Source organism: Varanus komodoensis, unplaced genomic scaffold, assembly GCF_004798865.1.
Source record: "Varanus komodoensis strain SLA01 unplaced genomic scaffold, ASM479886v1 scaffold43, whole genome shotgun sequence".
NCBI classification, from domain to species: domain Eukaryota; kingdom Metazoa; phylum Chordata; class Lepidosauria; order Squamata; family Varanidae; genus Varanus; species Varanus komodoensis.
In genome coordinates, this window is record NW_025335985.1 from 5,617,374 (window position 1) to 5,637,023 (window position 19,650).

A 19,650-nucleotide genomic window follows, 5' to 3' on the forward strand; every position below is an offset into this window, starting at 1 on the left:
CTTCTTCCTGGCCCTCATCTTGCAGCGGGATACTGGGGATCATGGAAACCCACCCCTGCACCTAAGCAGAAACAGAAAAATATGCCCTTTTAAGATGGAGCTTGGGGCAGACAGTGCCACAAGGATGGACCGAGTCAGCCAGCTAGAGCTAGTCTGGGTAAATGGAGATGCAGGAAAGAGACGGGCACTGTGGCAGTTCAGAGCCCTTCCCTCTGGATTTTTCCAAGGGTGAATGGAATGCTAGGTATGCCTCTAACCAGGGGTAGTTTGGCTGGAATTCCTTGGCAATCACAGCCTGAGGTGGGAAGAGTCCAAGCAGGTAGAGGCAAGGAGCCCCAAAGGTGAGGGTCTGTCTCGTCTCAGAAGGAACTGTTCTAAAACCCAGCACACCTTCTGCTCAAAATCATGGACCAGGGTTGGTATCCGTGACCACCAATGCACTATCGGACATCTTTCTTGGCATCGAAGCCACCCCGAGGCTTCGGCAAGGGGCGGCATAGAAATGTTAATAATAATAATAATAATAATAATAATAATAATAATAATAATAATAATAATTTCACTGAGGTGTCGCACCCCTCCTCCCACCCACCCCTCCACCCTTAATGCCACCTGAGTTTGTTTCAAAGTAAATGAACCACCCTCACCGCCCTTCCTTTTCCAGGCCATATGGGGTGCTCAGTGGAAAGGAGCCACAGCTCAGTGCTTTTACCTGCCCTAGACCCATTTGCTGGTGGTTCCCAAGATGGTTTTTCTAATTGCCAGGGGTGTTCAGAAGGGTTCAGCGAGGTTGCCTACCCTGCTTAAATAGAAGATGTTTGTAACCTGGTACCCACAAGAATAATTTCAAGCATTGAGAATTGCACTTCTGCAGACTGAAGATTGGAGAGTAGTGCTTGCCTGAGCCATCTGGGTCAGTAAAGGGGAATATCTGGGTATTTGATTATGGGATTCGCAATGGCTGTGCTTGTGAAATCTCTTTCAGCCAACTCATTTGCACGCCTGAAGGATGTGCTGTGCCTGTTTGGGGAGGGGGCACTTCAGACGTAATCCTAGGCATGTCTTATCCATGTGCTTAGTTTCTGAATATTTTATTTATTTATTTTATTTAAAGCATTTTTATGCCGCCCCATTCGCCGAAGCCTCGGGGCGGCTCACATCATTAAGGACAATCGATTGACAAGACAATAGCAGGTCTTGCCTTGCCCATGTGACTTGGAGCTCCTGGAGCAGCCTCCTTTGTTCAGCTCAAGCCCACCTGCCATATGGATGCATTTATTTTTCAAGCTCTCCTGCCCATGGCTGCCCACGGTGGTAGGAGTGTGTGGGATGAAACAGTGGTGGTGGGCAGCTTGGGGTCTCCTGATATTCCGGGCTGCAGCTCCTATCATGGCTCATCTCCAGCTATGCTGGGCAAGGATACCGAGAGCTGTGGACCACCCCATCTGGAGGAGGGCCACCCTTTGCTCAGCCCTTCAAAGAGGGTGAGGGAGAGCGAGGGAGGAAGGCCCGGAGGATGTGGTTGCTATGGCTGAAGTCTAAAGACTGGCAGGGGACATTCCCTGTTGGAGCTTCTTCTGGCCCTGCAGCATACCATGGGGCTGAAATCTCCCTGAAAGCCTTTTCTGAGACTTCGTTCCCTCCCCGTTTTCTATCCCAGTTTCTATTTCTGGCTCTCGCAGAATTGCTGCTGAATCCCAGCCTTCCCTCTCTTATTTTATCACCCTGGAAAAGATTGAAGAGTTTGGGATTCTTTTTTTTTTAAATTGGGGAACAGTTGGTAGCATTTTTCCCTTGAGTTGAAGAAGGGAGAGGCCATGTTGACTGGTTGCAGCAATACTAGCAGTGTCACTTGCCACTAAGGATCATAGGGGATGTCATTCAGCCCGCGTGATCCCTGGTGGTAGGGAATATATGCAGCCAGGACCTACATCTTACAAGCAGCTGGGGAAGAAGCAGAGGCCCAGGGGGCCTCTCCTGTCTTGGAGAAGGGAGCTGCCTCCACCACCTGCTATCCAAGCGTGTCTCTCAAGTTGAGCTGCTTCCTCATGGGATTCAGGACGGTACATAGGCTGTGGAAGGAATTGTCTGCTAACACTGAAACAGAATGCTCCAAGGATCCAGTTCATTACTGGGGCAAGCACAGGGTTGTCACCCATCTTTCCATGAAACCTTCTCTCCGATCTCCTTGAAAGAGCAAAATCTCACTTTAACTTTATGTCTTTGTGTAAATTACTGAGCTGTCTGGAAACGTCTGTTTATAATGCCACTGCCACACATCAACACTGATTTGATGTGTTCCAATTAAAATAAGAAGTGGGTATAAAGAAACAAGATTTTTTTTTGGTGCCTGTGAGTAATTTTGGAAGAAGCCTTATAATGTCATGATGGCATAGAGAAAGTATGTAATCTGGGAAGTATTAAAGAACTAAATAGAATCCCACATCTCATTTCTCTAGCTCCAAGGGATGAGACACTTTTGACATCAAGCAAACAAGTGTCAGGATTGCTAAATCTGGCAAGAAATACCAATCAAAACATGTCAGAGAGCACAGCTGCAGTCTGACATAGGGGCTGTAGGTGCCGAACCTTATCAGTCAAATAGGACTGCGCCTCTGAACATGGCCAGATGCTTACTTCATCATACCCGTGGAGGTTGCCCAGATGATGTGGGGCTGATGCAGCGATTAACTGATATAAATCACTAGATTCAGCTCTGGAGTCTTTAAAACTTGCACATCTGAGTTAGGATTGGATGCACCTCACCTCTAGGCCATCCCTCTCAATCTGATGCTCTCATGGCTGGCTGGGGAGTTCAGGGAATTGTAGTCCAAAACATTGGGATGGTTCCAGGTTGCAGAAGGCTACAGTCATGCAAATGTATATAGAACCATGCTCATGAATGCTAAAGACTGGATCATGGAGCTGCTGTCCTCAAGAGGAACAAAGCTTCTATGAGATATGGACTCCCCTCAAAGAAATCCCTCCACTTTTGGGTGTGGGCCCACAACACAGCTCACTTCATTCAGACAGATCTTTGATATCTCCGAATTTTCAGAGAACTGCAGGGGATCTCTGGGAAGGAAGGCATAGGGAAGTAGAGTGCAGGCAGTCTCTTAGGATGCCTAGCTCTAAGGAAGGACCCTCTCAAAGCCAAGCATTTCAGCCAGCTCTCTGAGGTGTCACACCAGCTGTTGTGTCCCTCTAGAGAGCCCACCTGCCCACCGGACCATGTGGAGAAGATCCTCAAAGCAAGGAGCGTGATGTCCACAAAGGTCCCAGGTGAGTTGTATCCTCCATGAACTTGTCTACCCACCCCCGCTTTAAATTCATCTAAGCTGATGCCCATCAAGGATGCACTGGAATTTCATCTGGGCTTGCTTTTTCTCCAGATTCCCTTCTTTTGCTACCTGCCTTGTGAATGCAGACTGGAGCACCATTTTCGGGAAAGGTTTGCAGCTGCATTTGAAAAGCAGCAATGAAAAAGAAGGTGGTGCTTTCACACTTTAATCTGTGAGGAAGGCATCGACTTTTGGGGTGTAGACTTTCGATGCACATTGAAAGGTGCGCTTTTTAGGTTTGAAAAGAAATGACATTTGTGCTCAGGAATGGGAACCAGGCAAATCAAGCACAAAGGTGAAAACAGGAAAACCTGAGCTGGCTCAAGAAGCACAGGCCTTCGCTTCCTCACGGCCATCACCATATCTTCTGGTGGAGAAATCCATTGGTAAGCAGTGCATTGTGGGGAAAAGTCCTTCCTTCCCCCCCTCTTCAATCTCTTTGTTGGATCGCTCGGGGCTTGAGTATTATGAGAGGGAAAGAAAAGCTCCTTTTTATCCATTTTCTACATGCCCATGCATTATTGGACATGCCTAAAATGGATCGTATATAGTAGAAATAGCAAGAAACAGGAAATGAAGATTGTCAAAATATAACCAGGAGTCTGAGGAAATAGGTGTGTATTTGGTAGGGGCAAATGAACATGATCAAAAATCAATAACTTATTATCTCTTCTGTCTATGGAATGAAGATGAGTCTTTCGCCACTTGATGTCACTGTAGCACTTATCATTTGTTTTAATTATTGGCTAGGGCTAGATTTTTGTTTCTCGTAGCACCTTGCCCCTTTCTGTAGGGGATTCTTTTTCTTTTCTTTCCCTGACTATAAACAGAAATGAAAGGTAGCAATTAAATAGAGCAGTGGTAATAATCCTCACATCTGACAACGAATTTTGTTCTGCATTAAAATTCAAACAGACCTCACAGAGTGCCTGAAGAGTTGCTGAATTGATTTGCAGTAAGTGGAGCTGAAGTGATTCAACACTTTGTAAATCTGTTCAAGTGTTTTGTTGTTTAGCAAGCTCCTCAGCTTCTTTGTGCTTTGGCCTTTCACCCACTTTCCATGCCAGAAATGACAATGTTGTGGTCACACAACAATAGACGGGAGTGTTAGAAAAAGTCCTGGCTAAACAAAGTTATGTAGGGATGGATGGAACCACTTTATTCCAACCCAGCGAAGTTTCTCATAAGCTACCTTCATAATTCCATTTTTGCATCTACATATTAAATTGTAGGGGGGAGCACAAAAAGAAAAGAAAAAAGTACACACATATCCCTATTGATCGTGTACATGTTTTATCCTAAACAGCAAGTTTCTGCATGCTTTTCAGCTTAAAATATGCATTTCCGGTAGTTTTCCTTTCATGAACAAGAATCATGAATGAGAATTTCCCCAGTGAAACCAATATGGAAAAAGAAATACAAGATTAGACTATGTAAGACCTGAGCAAGGCAAATGTGATAAACCCTAAGCAATGTCTGTGGCCTTGAAGGATTCGCACAAAAGTGTAATTCATAGGACTAACCCCTCTACATAGCGATGGCTGAATTAGCTTCCATATTTTGCAAGGCCTTTGGGGTCACTGGGCAAATTGTGATGAGTGTATGAAGAGCTCTTGTATGAGGGAATGTGGGAGTATGAACAGCCCTCGCAAAGGCATCTGCAGCAACTTTTGTCACCAGAATTATCCTCTACATGTTTGCATGTTGCTTTCCTGGGTGGTGCGTTTTTCCTGCTTTAGACAACTTTCGAAGCAGAATCAGACACGTCTACATCACACTCAACTCAACTCAGTTACTAATATAGGGCTTCCATGTACATTCTATACACTGCTAAGGTATCATACTATTATTATTTTGTTGTTGTTGTTGTTATGTGCCCTCAAGTTATGTCTGGCTTCTGGTGAACCTATCAATAAATGCCTCCAAAATGTCCCATCCTTGACAGCCCTGCCTGGCTCTTGTAAACTTTTGTATAGGCTGGGGCTTCCTTTATGGAATCAATCCATCTCATAGTTGGGCCTCCTCTTGTCTTTCTACCTTTGACTTTGTTGCTGTTTAGTTGCAAAGTCGTGCGCGACCCATCACGACCCCATGGACAACATTCCTCCAGGCTCTCCTGTCCTCCACCATCCTCCGGAGTCCACCCAAGCCCACACACACCGACCCAGTGACCCCATCTAGCCACCTCAACCTCTGCCATCCCCTTCTCCTTTTGCCATCAATTGTTCCCTTTGACTTTACCTAGCATGATTGCCATTTCCCATAGGTTGTGCCTCCTCTTAAAGTACCCAAGTTGTTTTGTCATATTTGCTTCCAGGGAACAATCTGGCTTGATTTGATGCAGTACCTTCGTATTCATCTTTCTGTTGGAAGAGGGTATTCACAAAGCTCTCCTCCAGTACCACATTCTGCATCATTCATGCTTCTTCCACCTATTTTCACTCTTACTCCTTCTGATCCTAATTCAGCTTTCCTTATGATATGTTCTGTGTACAGATCCAACATATAGGGATATAAAATACACCTTTGCCTTGATGCCTTCATCTAAACCATTCTGTTTCTCCATATTCTATCCTCACAGTAATTTCTTGTCCATGATACAGGTCACATATCAGGACAATGAAGTGCTGAGTAACTCTTTCTTTCAAAATCGTTCGTAACTTCTTGTGGTCCACATAGTCAAAGGCTTTGCTGTAGTATATAAAACACAGGCTAATCTTCTTCTGAAATTATTTGGTGCACTCCAGTAGTCAACATATATTTTCAATGTGATCTCAATAGCCTCTCCCTTTCCAGAATCCAATTTGAACGTCAGGCATTTCTTGCTCCGCACAGTGAAGCTCTTCATTGCAACACCTTGAATATCACTTTAGTCACACTTTAGGAAATTAGTTTAATGGTCCTGTAGTTGATGCACTCCTTAGTAGCACCTTTCATGGAATGTATACGGAATACTTTCAGTCTGTGCACCGTTGTTTTGTTTCCCGTATTTGACGACACATTCTAATTAGAGTTTGGACTGACCCAGCCTGTGCAGGGCGAAATAGTTCTACTGGTACTCTGGATGCTTCATTCCTCCCAAGTGTAGGCAGAGCAGCTTTCCTTTCAGTTTCTAATATTGTTGTAAGCCGCCCCGAATTGTTGTAAGCCGCCCCGAGGCTTCGGCAAATGGGGCGGCATAAAAATGTTTTAATAAATAAAATAAATAAATAAAATAATATGATGATTTCTTTTAGTATTCCTCTCCAAATGAGTTGGCTATTGTTCTCTCTTCTGCATAGTTTTCTATATATTGTTTCCACCTTCTGTTTTTTCTCCTGGTCAGATAGTATGTTCTCCTTTTGGTCCCAATCTAGGTTGGAATTTCTCTTCTATTTCTCGGATTTTCTAGAAGGGATCTCATGTTTTTCCTCTTATTGTGCTCTCCTATATCTTTGCAAAGGTTACTGCAAGTCGTTCTTGTTTCTCTATGTGACAGTTACTGAAAAGTTGCATTTAGGACTCTGACCCTATTTCTATAGCATTTTGCTTTTGCTTCTCAGCAACTGTGTCCTCAGCAACTGTGGGAGGTTCTTACATCATCCACCTAAGCTTTTAGTTTTCTTTTTGTTGGAGGAATTATTCTTTTGCAGTTCTTCTGGTCCATGATCAGCTGAGGTCAGTAATACAGATCTGTGCTTTATGTGGAGTTTGATTTTTTTCAGAGATGTTATTTAGGTTGTACAAGCATTTTGGTACAATGCTTCTGTTTGTGATCTTAAGAGGTCATGCTTACTATCACAATCTGCTCCTGATCTTGTTTTGGCAGCAACAGTGGAGTTCCTCCATCTTCTGCTTCCAGTTACACAGTCTATTTGATTTCTGTATTGGCTGTCTGGTGATGTCCATATGTATAGTTGTCTGGCTGGTTGCCTGAAACATGTATTTGCAATAAACAGATGGTTGGCTGCACATAATTCTTTGAATCATTCTCCGACTTCATTTCTGCCTCCTAAGCCAAATTCTCTCACAACATTTGACTCTGTTTTGTCTTCTCTTTTTGTGCTATCAATTTCTTCTTGGGTGCTTACATAAAGGTTTTCAGCATATGTTGCTGCAGAGTAGATTTGAATTATGGCCATGTTGATAGGTTTTCTATAAATTTTGATTGATATGATTCTGCTGGGCTTTGCATTATAGAACCTTAAGTCTGTGCTATATCTTGCCACGCCATTCCTTCTGAGTTTGTCATTTCTGGAGTAAAATCTTTGTGTTTGTCTGAATGCAATTGTCCCATTCCAGTCCAGTTCAGTTCACTTTCCCCAAACACTGTGATGTTTAACTTTCCCATTTCTTTCTTTGTGGTTTCCAGTTTGCCTTGACTCATCTCCTCACTTTCCATGCTCCAGTTGGGTGTGTTCTGTAGCATCAGACTTTCCTTTCACCTCTTTGCATGTCAGCCACGAGACACCTTTTCAGCTTTGATCTAGTCACATCATTAGCAGCAGCATTATTTGTACTTGTCCTTTGTTCTTCCCCAGTGGCTTCTAACCTGGGAGTCCCATCTTCTGGCACTTTCTCTTGTTTCATTTGGGACTGTTTCATCACAGGTTCTGGGGAGTAAGAAAATTCAGGAGTGGTTCACCATTGCCTTCTTCTGCACAGTACTAATGCGAGTTAGCTTGAGCTTCACTGCCATTCTCTGGGGAAAGATCCTCTGCCAGTGTTGGCTTCAACTAGCACTGCTGCCCAGTAGCTGCCCTCCTGGAGTCTCTCTGCCCCCATCACCATCAGAGATATCCATTCTCTTCTGCTAATATGACTGTGAAGAGGGTGGATGCACCTCAGTCTGGTGCCTCTGCTTTGAATTTTTTTAAAACAAACAACAAAAAAAAAAAAAAAAGAAAACAAGTGAAAGATCCAAATTAAAAATTTGCATTTGAGAGCATGGTGGGGGTACCTCTGAACAACCATGGGATATGCAAAATCGTAGCACAGGTATTTAGCTGTGCTTGAAAGGGGCACTGCAAGCTTTGACCTTCCACTGTGTAACAAAGAGTAGCAAATCCCAGGTATCCATTTCAGGATGCTTAATTCCAAAGAACTGGAGGAGCAGCATGGCTATTTGCTTTCACAGACTTCCAGGCCAGTCTGGTGAAAAAATGTATATCCTTTAAGTAATACAATCCAGGAGGGAGCCAGGAGAGAGGGAGAGAATGAGAGAGAGAGTCACAATTAGTGTTACTATAGGCTTCTGACTGCAGTTAGAAATTCTGAGGAAAAGGAGAAACTTCAAAGAGATAAAAATACTTTACACTATTGATTAGGAGAAAAGGTTAGATTGACTCTGCATTCCAAATGCAAACAGACCTTGCAGAGTGCCTTCAAGTGGAAAAAGACAATCTTTGTGATTAAAAAAGGGAGATGAATGCAGAGCAGGACGCATTAACAATCACAGTTTAGCACTGATGGGTGGAGAGTCTCACAGTAATTCAGCGTCTGTTACAATAGCTATGTCAATGGCCTCTGAGCAGGCCTTTGGAGTTGTCTCCTCTGAATCCAGTGGAAATAAAAAGAAAATGCAGTTCCATGTACCCTTTTCTTTGAGCTCTCTCTTAATTGCACTTGTCTCAAGTAAAAGATAGAAAGGGATGTGTTTAAAAGCTCACGTGTGTTTTCAGTACATTTTCATGCATTCAACAGTCAATCTAGAATTGGTCCACTGTAACAAATTACAGTGTTTAAAACCAGTAAGCAGAGAAATAGCACAGGCAGACGTGATTCATAACGGTTGCTTAGAATACCATGCATTGCAGTGGTGATCCAAGTCATCCCCAAAGACCCCACAAAACAAATGCTTATTTAAATATGATGTTTGACCCTTTTGAGGCCCTGAACGTAAATGTGAGAAGGATCCCCCCTACAAATGTTTACAAATTCCCAAATTTGCAATTCTGTTCAAAAACTGTGTGTTCATTTTTTTAAAATGTGCAGTCGGAAATGTGCATTGCTCAAAAAGCAAGAAACAAAACAAAACACGCTTTCATATTTTTGTTAAGGTAGGGAGTAAATGTTTGAGAAACACCCACACAACTGTGCACTTTCTCCGTTGGTGATGTGCTCTCTTCTTTTGGAAGAAGGAGGCTGAAAATAGGTTGGAAATGGAAGTAAGCTGGAAAGAGTTTTGGAGCAGTTAGCCAAGCTAGAAAATTACAGGTTCTCCAATCTCTGCAAAACAAAAAACAAAAACAAAAACCCTTTGAAAATGAGATGGGAATAACATTGAAATAGAAAATATAGTAATGCTGGTCAGAGTGAGTTTCCACCACTTCAGTGAGATAGCTCCCCAAATTCTTCCAGCTGGGAGGTGGGGTGACCTGATTTGCCCGTTGTGCTGAAAGCATTTCCCTAATGCCAGTCTTTGCATCCACCCGCTTGTATAATGCAACTCAAAGGATGCAATTTGTAGTACACAAAATTATCGACAATTCTCATGGTGCTCTTTCCAAGTTAGTGATGCAGGTTGAGAAACTTAATTGGGGGCCGAGCGGGGGCCGAGCGGGGGGCTGGGCTGGCCAGGGGCTTTGTTTGTGTTTTGTAATTGGCCCTCCTGCCGGGCTGCGCTACAGTGATATTGTAGCTGCTGCTGCTGCTGAATTGGGGTGTATAGCCACGCGAAGGGGGAATTTTTTAACTGTTTTTTATAATTTTATTGTATTTTAAGCTGTTTTTATGGAGTCGTCCCTGGCCATGTCGATGCTTGTGCTTCCTGGGGAGTGTGCGGGCACCGCCATTGGGCTTGTTTTGGGCAATGGACGTAACAGCGGTGGGGGCTTAACGTCTCCGCGTAGAAGAAGGAGGGACAGATGGTTGACACCTGTCCCTACTTCTGGTTTTGCCCCCAGCCAGAGGGTGCCAGGTAGTCTTGTCAACCACCCCTTGGGCCTGACGGTGCTGTTGCTCAATGCCAGGTCGGTCAATAATAAATCTTCCCTCATCCATGACTTGATTGTGGATGAGGGGGCCGACCTGGTTTGCATAATGGAGACTTGGGCGGGAGAAGGGGGGGAAGTTGCCCTCTCCCAACTGTGCCCGCCCGGGTATCTGGTTCAGCACTGTTCCCGCCCGGAGGGGAGGGGAGGGGGGGTCGCTTTGGTTTACCGAGCCTCCATCTCTCTCACGGGACTTCCTGTCCCTTTGAGACCAGGGCTGGAGTGCCTCTACTTGGTGTTGGGCGACCAAGACAGATTGGGGATTCTGTTGGTGTACCGTGCACCCTTCTGCCCAACAGTCTCCCTGCCTGAGCTGACGGAGACCATCTCGGACCTGATGTTGAGGACCCCCAGGATGTTGGTCCTGGGGGACTTCAATCTCCATGCCGGGACCAGTCTGACCGGGGCGGCTCAGGACTTCATGGCCTCCATGACGGCCATGGGGCTGCCTCAACATGTCACCGGCCCGACCCATGAACGTGGACACACTCTGGACCTGGTTTTCTCGACGGGGCAGGAAGAGGGGGATCTGAGGGTGAGGAATTTACATTTAACTCCCCTGTCATGGTCAGATCACTTCCTGGTGAGGTTTGTGCTCGAGAGCAACCTCTCCCTCTGCAAGGGTGCAGACCCGATTGTGTGGGTCCGCCCCCGGAGCCGGATGGATCTGGATGGATTCCTGAAGGCCCTGGGGGAGTTTCCGGCTGACAAGACGGGTGCTCCTGTCGAGGCCCTGGTCAAACTGTGGAATGGGGAGATGACCAGGGCTGTTGACTCAATCGCTCCTAAGCGTCTTCTCCCACCAGGCAGAGCCCGCTCTTCCCCTTGGTATACACCTGAATTGCGGGCGATGAAGCAGGCTGGGAGATGGCTAGAGCGTAGGTGGAGGAAATCACGGGATGAATCTGACCGAACACACTTGAGAGCCCACTATCGGGCCTATGCTGTGGCGGTGAGGGTGGCAAAAAAGAGTTTTTTTCCCACTTCCATCGCCTCCTCACAATGCCGTCCGGCAGAGTTTTTTCGAGTGGTGCAAGGCCTGGTTTGTCCAGGTCCTAAGGAAGACCTGGTTTCACCCTCAAAGTCCCGCTGTGACGTCTTTGCCAGGCATTTCAGGGAGAAAATTGCTCAGATTCGTCACGAGCTAGACACCACTAGTGAATCAGAGGTTTCTGGGGAGACACCAATGCTGCCGTCTGGTCCAAAATTATTGGATGAATTTCAGTTATTGCGGCCTGATGATGTGGACAAGGTGCTTGGACAAGTACGTCCCACCACTTGCCTATTGGACCCTTGCCCGTCTTGGTTAATAAATAACGCCAAGCATGGGATTGGGATCTGGATCTTGGAAGTGGTTAACGCTTCTCTGAGGGAGGGTTGGGTGCCTGCCCCTTTAAAGGAGGCGGTAGTCCAACCGGTCCTGAAGAAGGCATCACTGGATCCAGAGATGGCCACTAACAATAGACCAGTGGCCAACATCCCGTTTCTGGGCAAGGTGTTGGAACAGGTGGTGGCAGGACAACTCCAAGCACTCTTGGATGAAACTGATTATCTGGACCCATTTCAGTCCGGCTTCAGACCTGGGTACGGTACTGAATCTGCCTTGGTTGCCCTGTACGATGACCTGTGCAGGGAGAAGGACAGGGGGAGTGCGTCCCTGTTGGTTCTCCTGGACCTCTCAGCGGCTTTCGATACCATCGACCACGGTATCCTTCTGGATAGGCTAGCGGGATTGGGGGTCGGAGGCACTGCTTTGCAGTGGTTCCGCTCCTATCTCAATGGGCAGTTCCAGAAGGTGGTGCTGGGGGACTATGGCTCTGCACCATGGCAGCTATGCCATGGAGTGCCGCAGGGGTCCATTTTGTCCCCTTTGCTGTTTAACATCTACATGAAACCGCTGGGAGAGGTCATCAGGAGGTGTGGGCTGAGGAATCATCAGTACGCTAATGATACCCAGCTCTACCTCTCGTTTTCCACCAATCCAAGTGAGGCAGTGGCTGTACTGAACCGGTGCCTGGCCGAGGTAATGGGCTGGATGAGGGCCAATAAACTGAAGACGGAGGTCCTGTTGGTTTGTGGATTGGGCTTTGGAGAGGGTGAATTGAACCTAGTCCTGAATGGGGTTGCACTCCCTCTTAGGGACAAGGTCCGCAGCCTGGGAGTGCTCCTTGACCCGGAGCTTTCACTGGAAGCTCAGGTGACAGCAGTGGCAAAGAGCGCTTTCCTTCAGCTTCGGCTGATTCATCAGCTGCGCCCCTACCTGGAGTATGACTGCCTGGAGACAGTGACACACGCGCTGGTGTCTTCCCGCCCTGACTTCTGTAACGTGCTCTACGTGGGGCTACCCTTGAAGACAATCCAGTTACTTCAATTGGTTCAAAATAGAGCTGCCAGGCAGCTGACGGGGACTGGGCGTTATATTCACATGACTCCAGTTCTCCGTCAGCTTCACTGGCTTCCCATTGAAGTCTGGGCCCAATTCAAGGTGTTGGTGATGACCTATAAAGCCCTAAACGGCTTGGGTCCTGGTTACCTGAAGGAGCGCTTACATCCATATATGCCCGCCCGCCCCTTAAGATCTGTGGGAGAGGCCCTTCTCCGGGAACCCTCCGTGAAAGAAATCAGGAGGGTGGGTACTCAGAGGAGGGCTTTTTCTGCTGTGGTGCCTAATTTATGGAATGCGCTCCCCAGAGAGGTCTGCCTGGCGCTGTCGTTATTTGTTTTTCGGCACCAGGTGAAGACCTTTTTGTTTAAGCGTTATTTTAATTGTTAATGTTATCGGATTTTATCTGGCCAGGGTGACTTATTTTATATTGTTATTTTTTGCATTTTAACTTTATGTTCGCACTTTACAAACATTTTAATTTAATGTTATAATTTAATGTTTGTATTTTAACTTAATGTTGTAAGCCACCCCGAGGCTTCGGCGAATGGGGCGGCATAAAAATGTTTTAATAAATAATAAATAAATAATACATTCTTGTTGGCAAGCCAACCTCCTTTCTTGCATTTCTCTTAGTTGGCAAAAAAGGCAAAGTAAGAGAGCCAGTGTGGTGTAATGGTTAAGAGAACAGGTCTGAGACTCAGCCCACCTGGGTTCTGGTCCCCGCTCAGCCATGCAGCCAACTGGGTGACTTTGGGCCAGTCACAGACTCTCAGCCCAACCTTCCTCACAGGGCAGTTATACATGTGAGGGTAAGTTTGCGAGGACGAGAATGACGTAAGCCATCTTGAGTTCCTTGACAGGAAAAAAGATGGGATATAAATATAATAAACAAACAAACAAAGTAAAATTACCAGTATGAGCCATGACCAGCGCTGTGCCTGATTCCTGTCATAGGATGCTCAAGTTTGGAGGACTCATGCTTCGAGGGCCTGGGGAATAGAATTGGGTTCCCCGTTGCCCTTTCCCCGACTGTACAATATTCGTTTTTGGTTGGTGAGCAGAGCTGTGCACTGTTCTAGGTGTGGCTGCACCACTGATCTGTGTCAAGGCAGTATGAAGTTGGCAGCTTTATTTTGAGCGCCTTTCCTAATCTCACGCCTATAATGGAGCTTGCCTTTTTCAAGGCACTTGCTGAAGGAATAATGGCGCCTGGAGGAGTGTTGTCCATGGGGTCGCAATGGGTTGGATGCAACTTTGCAACTAGCAGCAGCATCAGGTCTCGGTCTAGGTAAGGTAGCCCAGAATCTTGGCCTTTTGTCTGCAGTGAGAGCCCTCTTTTTCTGGAGGAATGCCGTCTTGCACATAGGCTTGCTGGCATTTGTGATTTTCACAATGATCTATAAAACTTTGTCGCACATTTTTGAAGTTATGGAAATATGGATGATTAATATGACTTTACACAACTTTAATTTACTCAACATTAAGAATTCCAAGCAGCAATCCATCAGCTTTCCTTTGACGAACGCAGTGACCTTTCCCCATGCATCTCTACAAAGGAAAAGCTCTGATTAAGCAACAAGAAAAGCTCATTATGGTAGGTAACCATGGCATGGGGAAACAATATTGTCAGCTCTCATTTTCCATAATGTCATATTTCAGAGGTTATTATGAACTGTTTTCTTTTTCCTCCATTACAAAAAATAGTGCTGACATTCCCTAACCTCTGCCTATCCCCTTCAGAAAAGGCAACTTTCATGGCCATTATTCAAATTTAATTGTGATATATCAGTACTCAAATGAGATGTTACCTCACAATGCATTGCACACCTTTCCTGGCCTCCTCCAACACAGGTGTGGGGGTTTGAAAGATGCTGCCTACACCACCACTACTACTAATGACAGCAATATGTGCACTGGACTATAAAGTACAAGAGGACATGGGCCAGTGCCTCAGTGCAAGGTTTAAATGGAGAATTGGATAGAAGATGCACGGTTTTTATTCCAGTATCGCAGTTGTCAAGACACATGTCCAATAACAATGGCCGCATTCATACATCATGCTAAGCTATAGTTTATTATGAGAAGAAGAAACTCCATGGAACCTCTTATTCCTGCGTTCCAAACCAGCATCTCTTCTTCTGCTTTTGCTTCCATTTGGGAGTAATCGTAGGTGTTACATTCAAACTGTAAACCATGGTTAATTGTTGTTGGGTTGTTGTTTAATGATCAAGAGCTCAAATCTATGACTGCTAGATTAAGTGTAGATGGTTCTAGGAGAAGTCAGAGTTGGGACTCCAACTTCAGAGCATTCTCTCCCTGCCCTCAGAACTGGCACATAAAGAATCATGCTGACTACATCTCCAAGGTCAGAAGACTGACCTCGGAGCCAGAAGTTTCTGCATGGGGAGGGGAAGAGTAAAGTGCCACCATGATGTGATGCATCCTGGTGGCACTTTGGCTTCGTCTCCCCATATGCTGGGGCAAAAAACAGCCCAAGTGGGCTGTGTTAAGTGTTTGGCAGGGTGGGAGGAGCAGGCAGTTGACAGCCACCTCTGTACTCCATTTTACTCCATTGGAGGCTCATAATCCTCTGAGCTTGGAGGATTGCGCTATAGTAAAATTTTAAAAATACTTGAAAGCAATGAATTAGAACTATTACAAGAATATCCTGACATGCAAAATCCCAAAATGGCAGGATTCAATCCGAGTCTTTCATCTGTGTTTTAAATAAGAGAGCCCAACTATTCACAACAGAGACTGGTCTTTAAAGAGTATGTCTTTTAACCCATGGATAACACTCCGCTCAGTAATTCTGCCCATAACTCTGACAAACCATATATCCCACCTTTCTCCCACTGTGGAATCCAAGGTGGCTACATACGGTTCCCAGTGGTCTCCCCTCCAAGCTCAGGCCAGCCCTGGATCTGCGTAGCTTCAACATAGCGGATGCTTCATGTGCCTTTAGACCATACTCTGAAGGTTAACTACAGTTTGTCACAGTTGGAGGACACAGAAAGCTGCAGTTGACCAAAACCAGATGTGAAATCTTCTGAACCCTTCTTATGCACCTGAGGAGAACAGGGGAAAGGCATGCATGCAAACCCAAGGCTTACTAGGTCCTTTCCATCGTGATAAACCGGTTTATTTGTGATGCCTGAATTCAGCCAATATATTTTGTGTCTTGTCGTCTTCTCTTGAAAATAGGCTTGGAATTGTAGCATGGGATATATTATGTCAATAAAAGATATCCTGTATGAACTAGATATTCCATATTGACAAATGCATAAATGTAAATCCGTGTGCTTAAATTACATTTAATATAAACTTTCCATCCAAACATGAACATCTTTGATTATACAGTGTAAGCTCATCATACTTATTTGCATTTAGTTACACCGTGACACTTTCTTCCAGTGAAAATTAAGCAGAAAATATATGGAAATAAACAGCCCATAAAGCCCTTGATTGAACAAATACCATTATGAAGCAGCAGTTACCATTAGCAACCTTTTTCCAAGCTCCCTTGATGAACTAAAAAACATGTTTTATATCTTACAACTAATAGACTAATATAAAGAAGCCAAAAGAAATTTGGACAAGAGCATGAAAAGTGGACCTCCAGCTTACTGTGCTCTCACACTGATGTTCTCCTTACGTTCATGTTATGCTGAAAAATTATTAAAATATTTGTAAATTCATCACATAAGTATCAGCTCAAGACAACTTGGTCTAGAAGCAAGAAGGATAGAACGGAGGCTGTTGTACTTTGGACATATCATGAGAAGGCAAGATGCCCCGGAAAAGACGATTCTGCTAGGGAAAGTTGAAGGCAGAAGAAGAAAAGGAAGAGCCGTTAAGTGAGGGATGGACTCCATAAAGGAAGCCCAGCCATGACTTTAGAACAGCTAAGCAGGATTCTCATGGACAGAGTATTCTGGAGGGCTTGCATTCATAGGGCCACCATATGTTGGAAACCGCAGAACAGCAACAACAGCCACTAAATAGGAGTGGGGGAGCAGAATCGTGAAAATCACAATGAAAATCAGTTGGATCTCTGAGTGTTCCTGCTGTATATTCAAAAGCTCTCAAAGGGGAGGGGGTGTTGAGCATTTGAAAGGAGTACTCAAATGGCCTAGTGTAAGCATCATTTCATGTTGGGGAGGTCAAAATTAGGCTTAGAGCTTAGATCCCTGCTGATCATAATGCTTGTTGTTTTGCCTCATGATTCCTGGCAGGATAAGACCTTGGAGCATAATTTCCTGTACAACCTTTCCCCATCATTGTTGCACCCCTGTGCTGCCTCCTAATTCTTCCTCAAAGAGTGGTTATAGGATGGGCAAAGGTGGGAAATCAAGGTTGATTGTAAAAGGCAGTGGAGTGCAAGCCCATCCGTTCTGTACAATTTAGGAACATGGGAAGTTGCCTTATAGGAAGTCAGCTCACAGCTCCAGTCAGCCCAGTATAGGACTGGCAGTGGCCTTCCAGTGTTTCAGGCAGGATTCACCTCTAGCTCTGCCTGGAGACAGCAAGAACCAAACCTGGACCTTCTACATATAAAGAATGTGCTCCATCACACTGAGCTGCGCCTAGCTAAAATGGGTTGCCGTTCCGTTCCACATGCTTGCTTCCACTGTGTTCTACCTTCTGTTCTCAGTCTTACTCCCCTCACCATTTCTCAGTTCTCTGTTTGGTAATTTTGGTAAAGTTCATCTGGGGAGAAGAACTTTTGTTTGACTTCACATTGCGTGCAAAGTACCAGTTGGAAAAATGGGCCAGCTTTCTAGTTTTGTTCCAAATTTGCAAAGCTGGCTTTGTTCTGTGGCCTTACATGTCCAAACCAGTGCAAAAACCAGCTGGTTTCAATGTCTGTCTGTCTGCATTTCACTCAGAACGTAACATGGTCAAAGCTTTCTGAAGAAGTTATGCAATGCCCTTGGTTCATCTTGAGGAATGAGAATGACAATGATAATACAGGAACAACAACTCATTAGTTATCCTTCTTTACGATTAAAACAACTGAAAACAAGACCCCCCCCCAAAAAAAGAGGGGGCAACTCAAAATAATTTATACCTCCCTGAATAATCTCTGAAATTGTATTGTAAGGGCAGAACATGTTGTGAAAGACATTCGACCACTATATCAATGGCATCCGTAAGTCATCATCTGCCATCGTTTTAACCACACACTGTAGAATATTTTACAAATGCCATATGTATGGCTTCCATACAGCCTGAAGTGCCTGATCCTGCCCAATCATGGAAGCTAAGCAGGGTCAGGCCTGGTTGAACTGTGAACTGCCCAGAGAGCTTTGGCTATGGGCGGTATAGACATGTAATAATGATTGTTATGAAAGCATTGGTTGTAGCAGTCAGGGGAGGCAGGGGAAAAAAGTATCTTGACCATAATGTACTGTGTAAGTTGCTCTTCCCCAGCTATGTCTGGGGACATATACAGGGCTACTGGTCCTGCTGGCTGGGGCTAATGGGAACTGAAGGTTCAAAACAACTGGAAGGCACAATATCAAGGAATGGTGCTCCATGCATTTTGGAGAGGGGGGCAGAGATGCCATGGATTCCCCCCCCCGATATTTTAATATGTGGGCTCACCCACAGGCATGGTTCTCTTTAATTGCAGTCCTCTTTCTTTTCATGCTAATGGGGGTTCTCGGTGTTGTGAATTTATTCTGTATATGTGCCCAGACATTGCAGGAGACTTCTGGCACAGGGAAGCCAAGCCATGTGATGGTAAGGAATCCAAATTTCACAGCTGCAATCGTTCTTGCACTTGAAAGAACAAGCCTGTTGGCAAAACATCTCCTAATTTAGCTGGTTTAGAAATTTAGCTAGTTCGGACTTTATTAACAGGGCGAGATTTAACTTGAGACTAGTGTTTACCGATTGTTGTCAAATCATACTCTTTGTTCTCCCCTGGCACTCCAGAGTAGCTGTTCCTTAATCGCCATTCACGTTTGGACTTGGCATTCCTTCAGAAACCATTCAATGATGTGATATTGCTTAATAATCCCTGAAGTCTTAAAGACAAATGAATCCCAGCCAGAGGTAACAAAGAGGCACTATTATTGTTTGAGAAATTGAGATGAGGTGTGAGTGGGGAAGAGAAATCCCTTTAGTCGTATTAGGAGACTTGCTGTGAGAGTGGAGTGAAGGGCATGAGAGCTCAGATTTCCAGAGGGACAAGGGAAACTTCATTTTAGACCTGACCCAACCGCATTCTCCTCATCAGGCTGGCAATTCCACCGTATCACAGGATATGATTCAGCACTTTTAGCAGAATGAGTTGGCACTTCTCTCCTGTACACAGTTCAGGACATCTGGGATCATGAGTCAGCTCTTTTTTAAAGAGGTGCTGCACTTCTGTGATGCTAGGAGTTTTGATTCCGAGCATGCTGACACACCTCAGCAATTTCTGAACAAGGCAGTTTGGCTCATATGCAGCCTGCAACAGCACTTTGGCAGAGAGAAGTTGGGATTTACTGATTTGGGATATTTCTGCATGGCTTGGAAGACCATTTGCAGCGCATGGTAGTCCTCTGTCCTACGCTGAATGGGTTGTGGTCCCTGCCAATGAGTCGGCATGTTTTGAGAATGAGCAGGACTTGGTACTTTCACAGAGCAGGGCTAGGAATTTGGTGACAATATCTCAGTTGCCTCAACAGAGCTGTGGAGCATGAAGTGGCGCTATGATCCAGCACCATTTGTCCATGCGATGTTGCACTTTTGCAGGACTTAAGCCAGGACTTAATGATTTGGAATTGTTGGATGATTCAAGACAACATGACTTGATGCTTTTGTAGTATAGGATTGCTGCAGCATGATGTATAGATGTTTTGCTGTTTCAGAAATTTTGGACAAAATATCTTGTTCGTATAGCCAGTATAGGGGAACGAAGAGGAAGAGGAAGAAGAGAGAAGACTCTTTGGCCATATAAAGA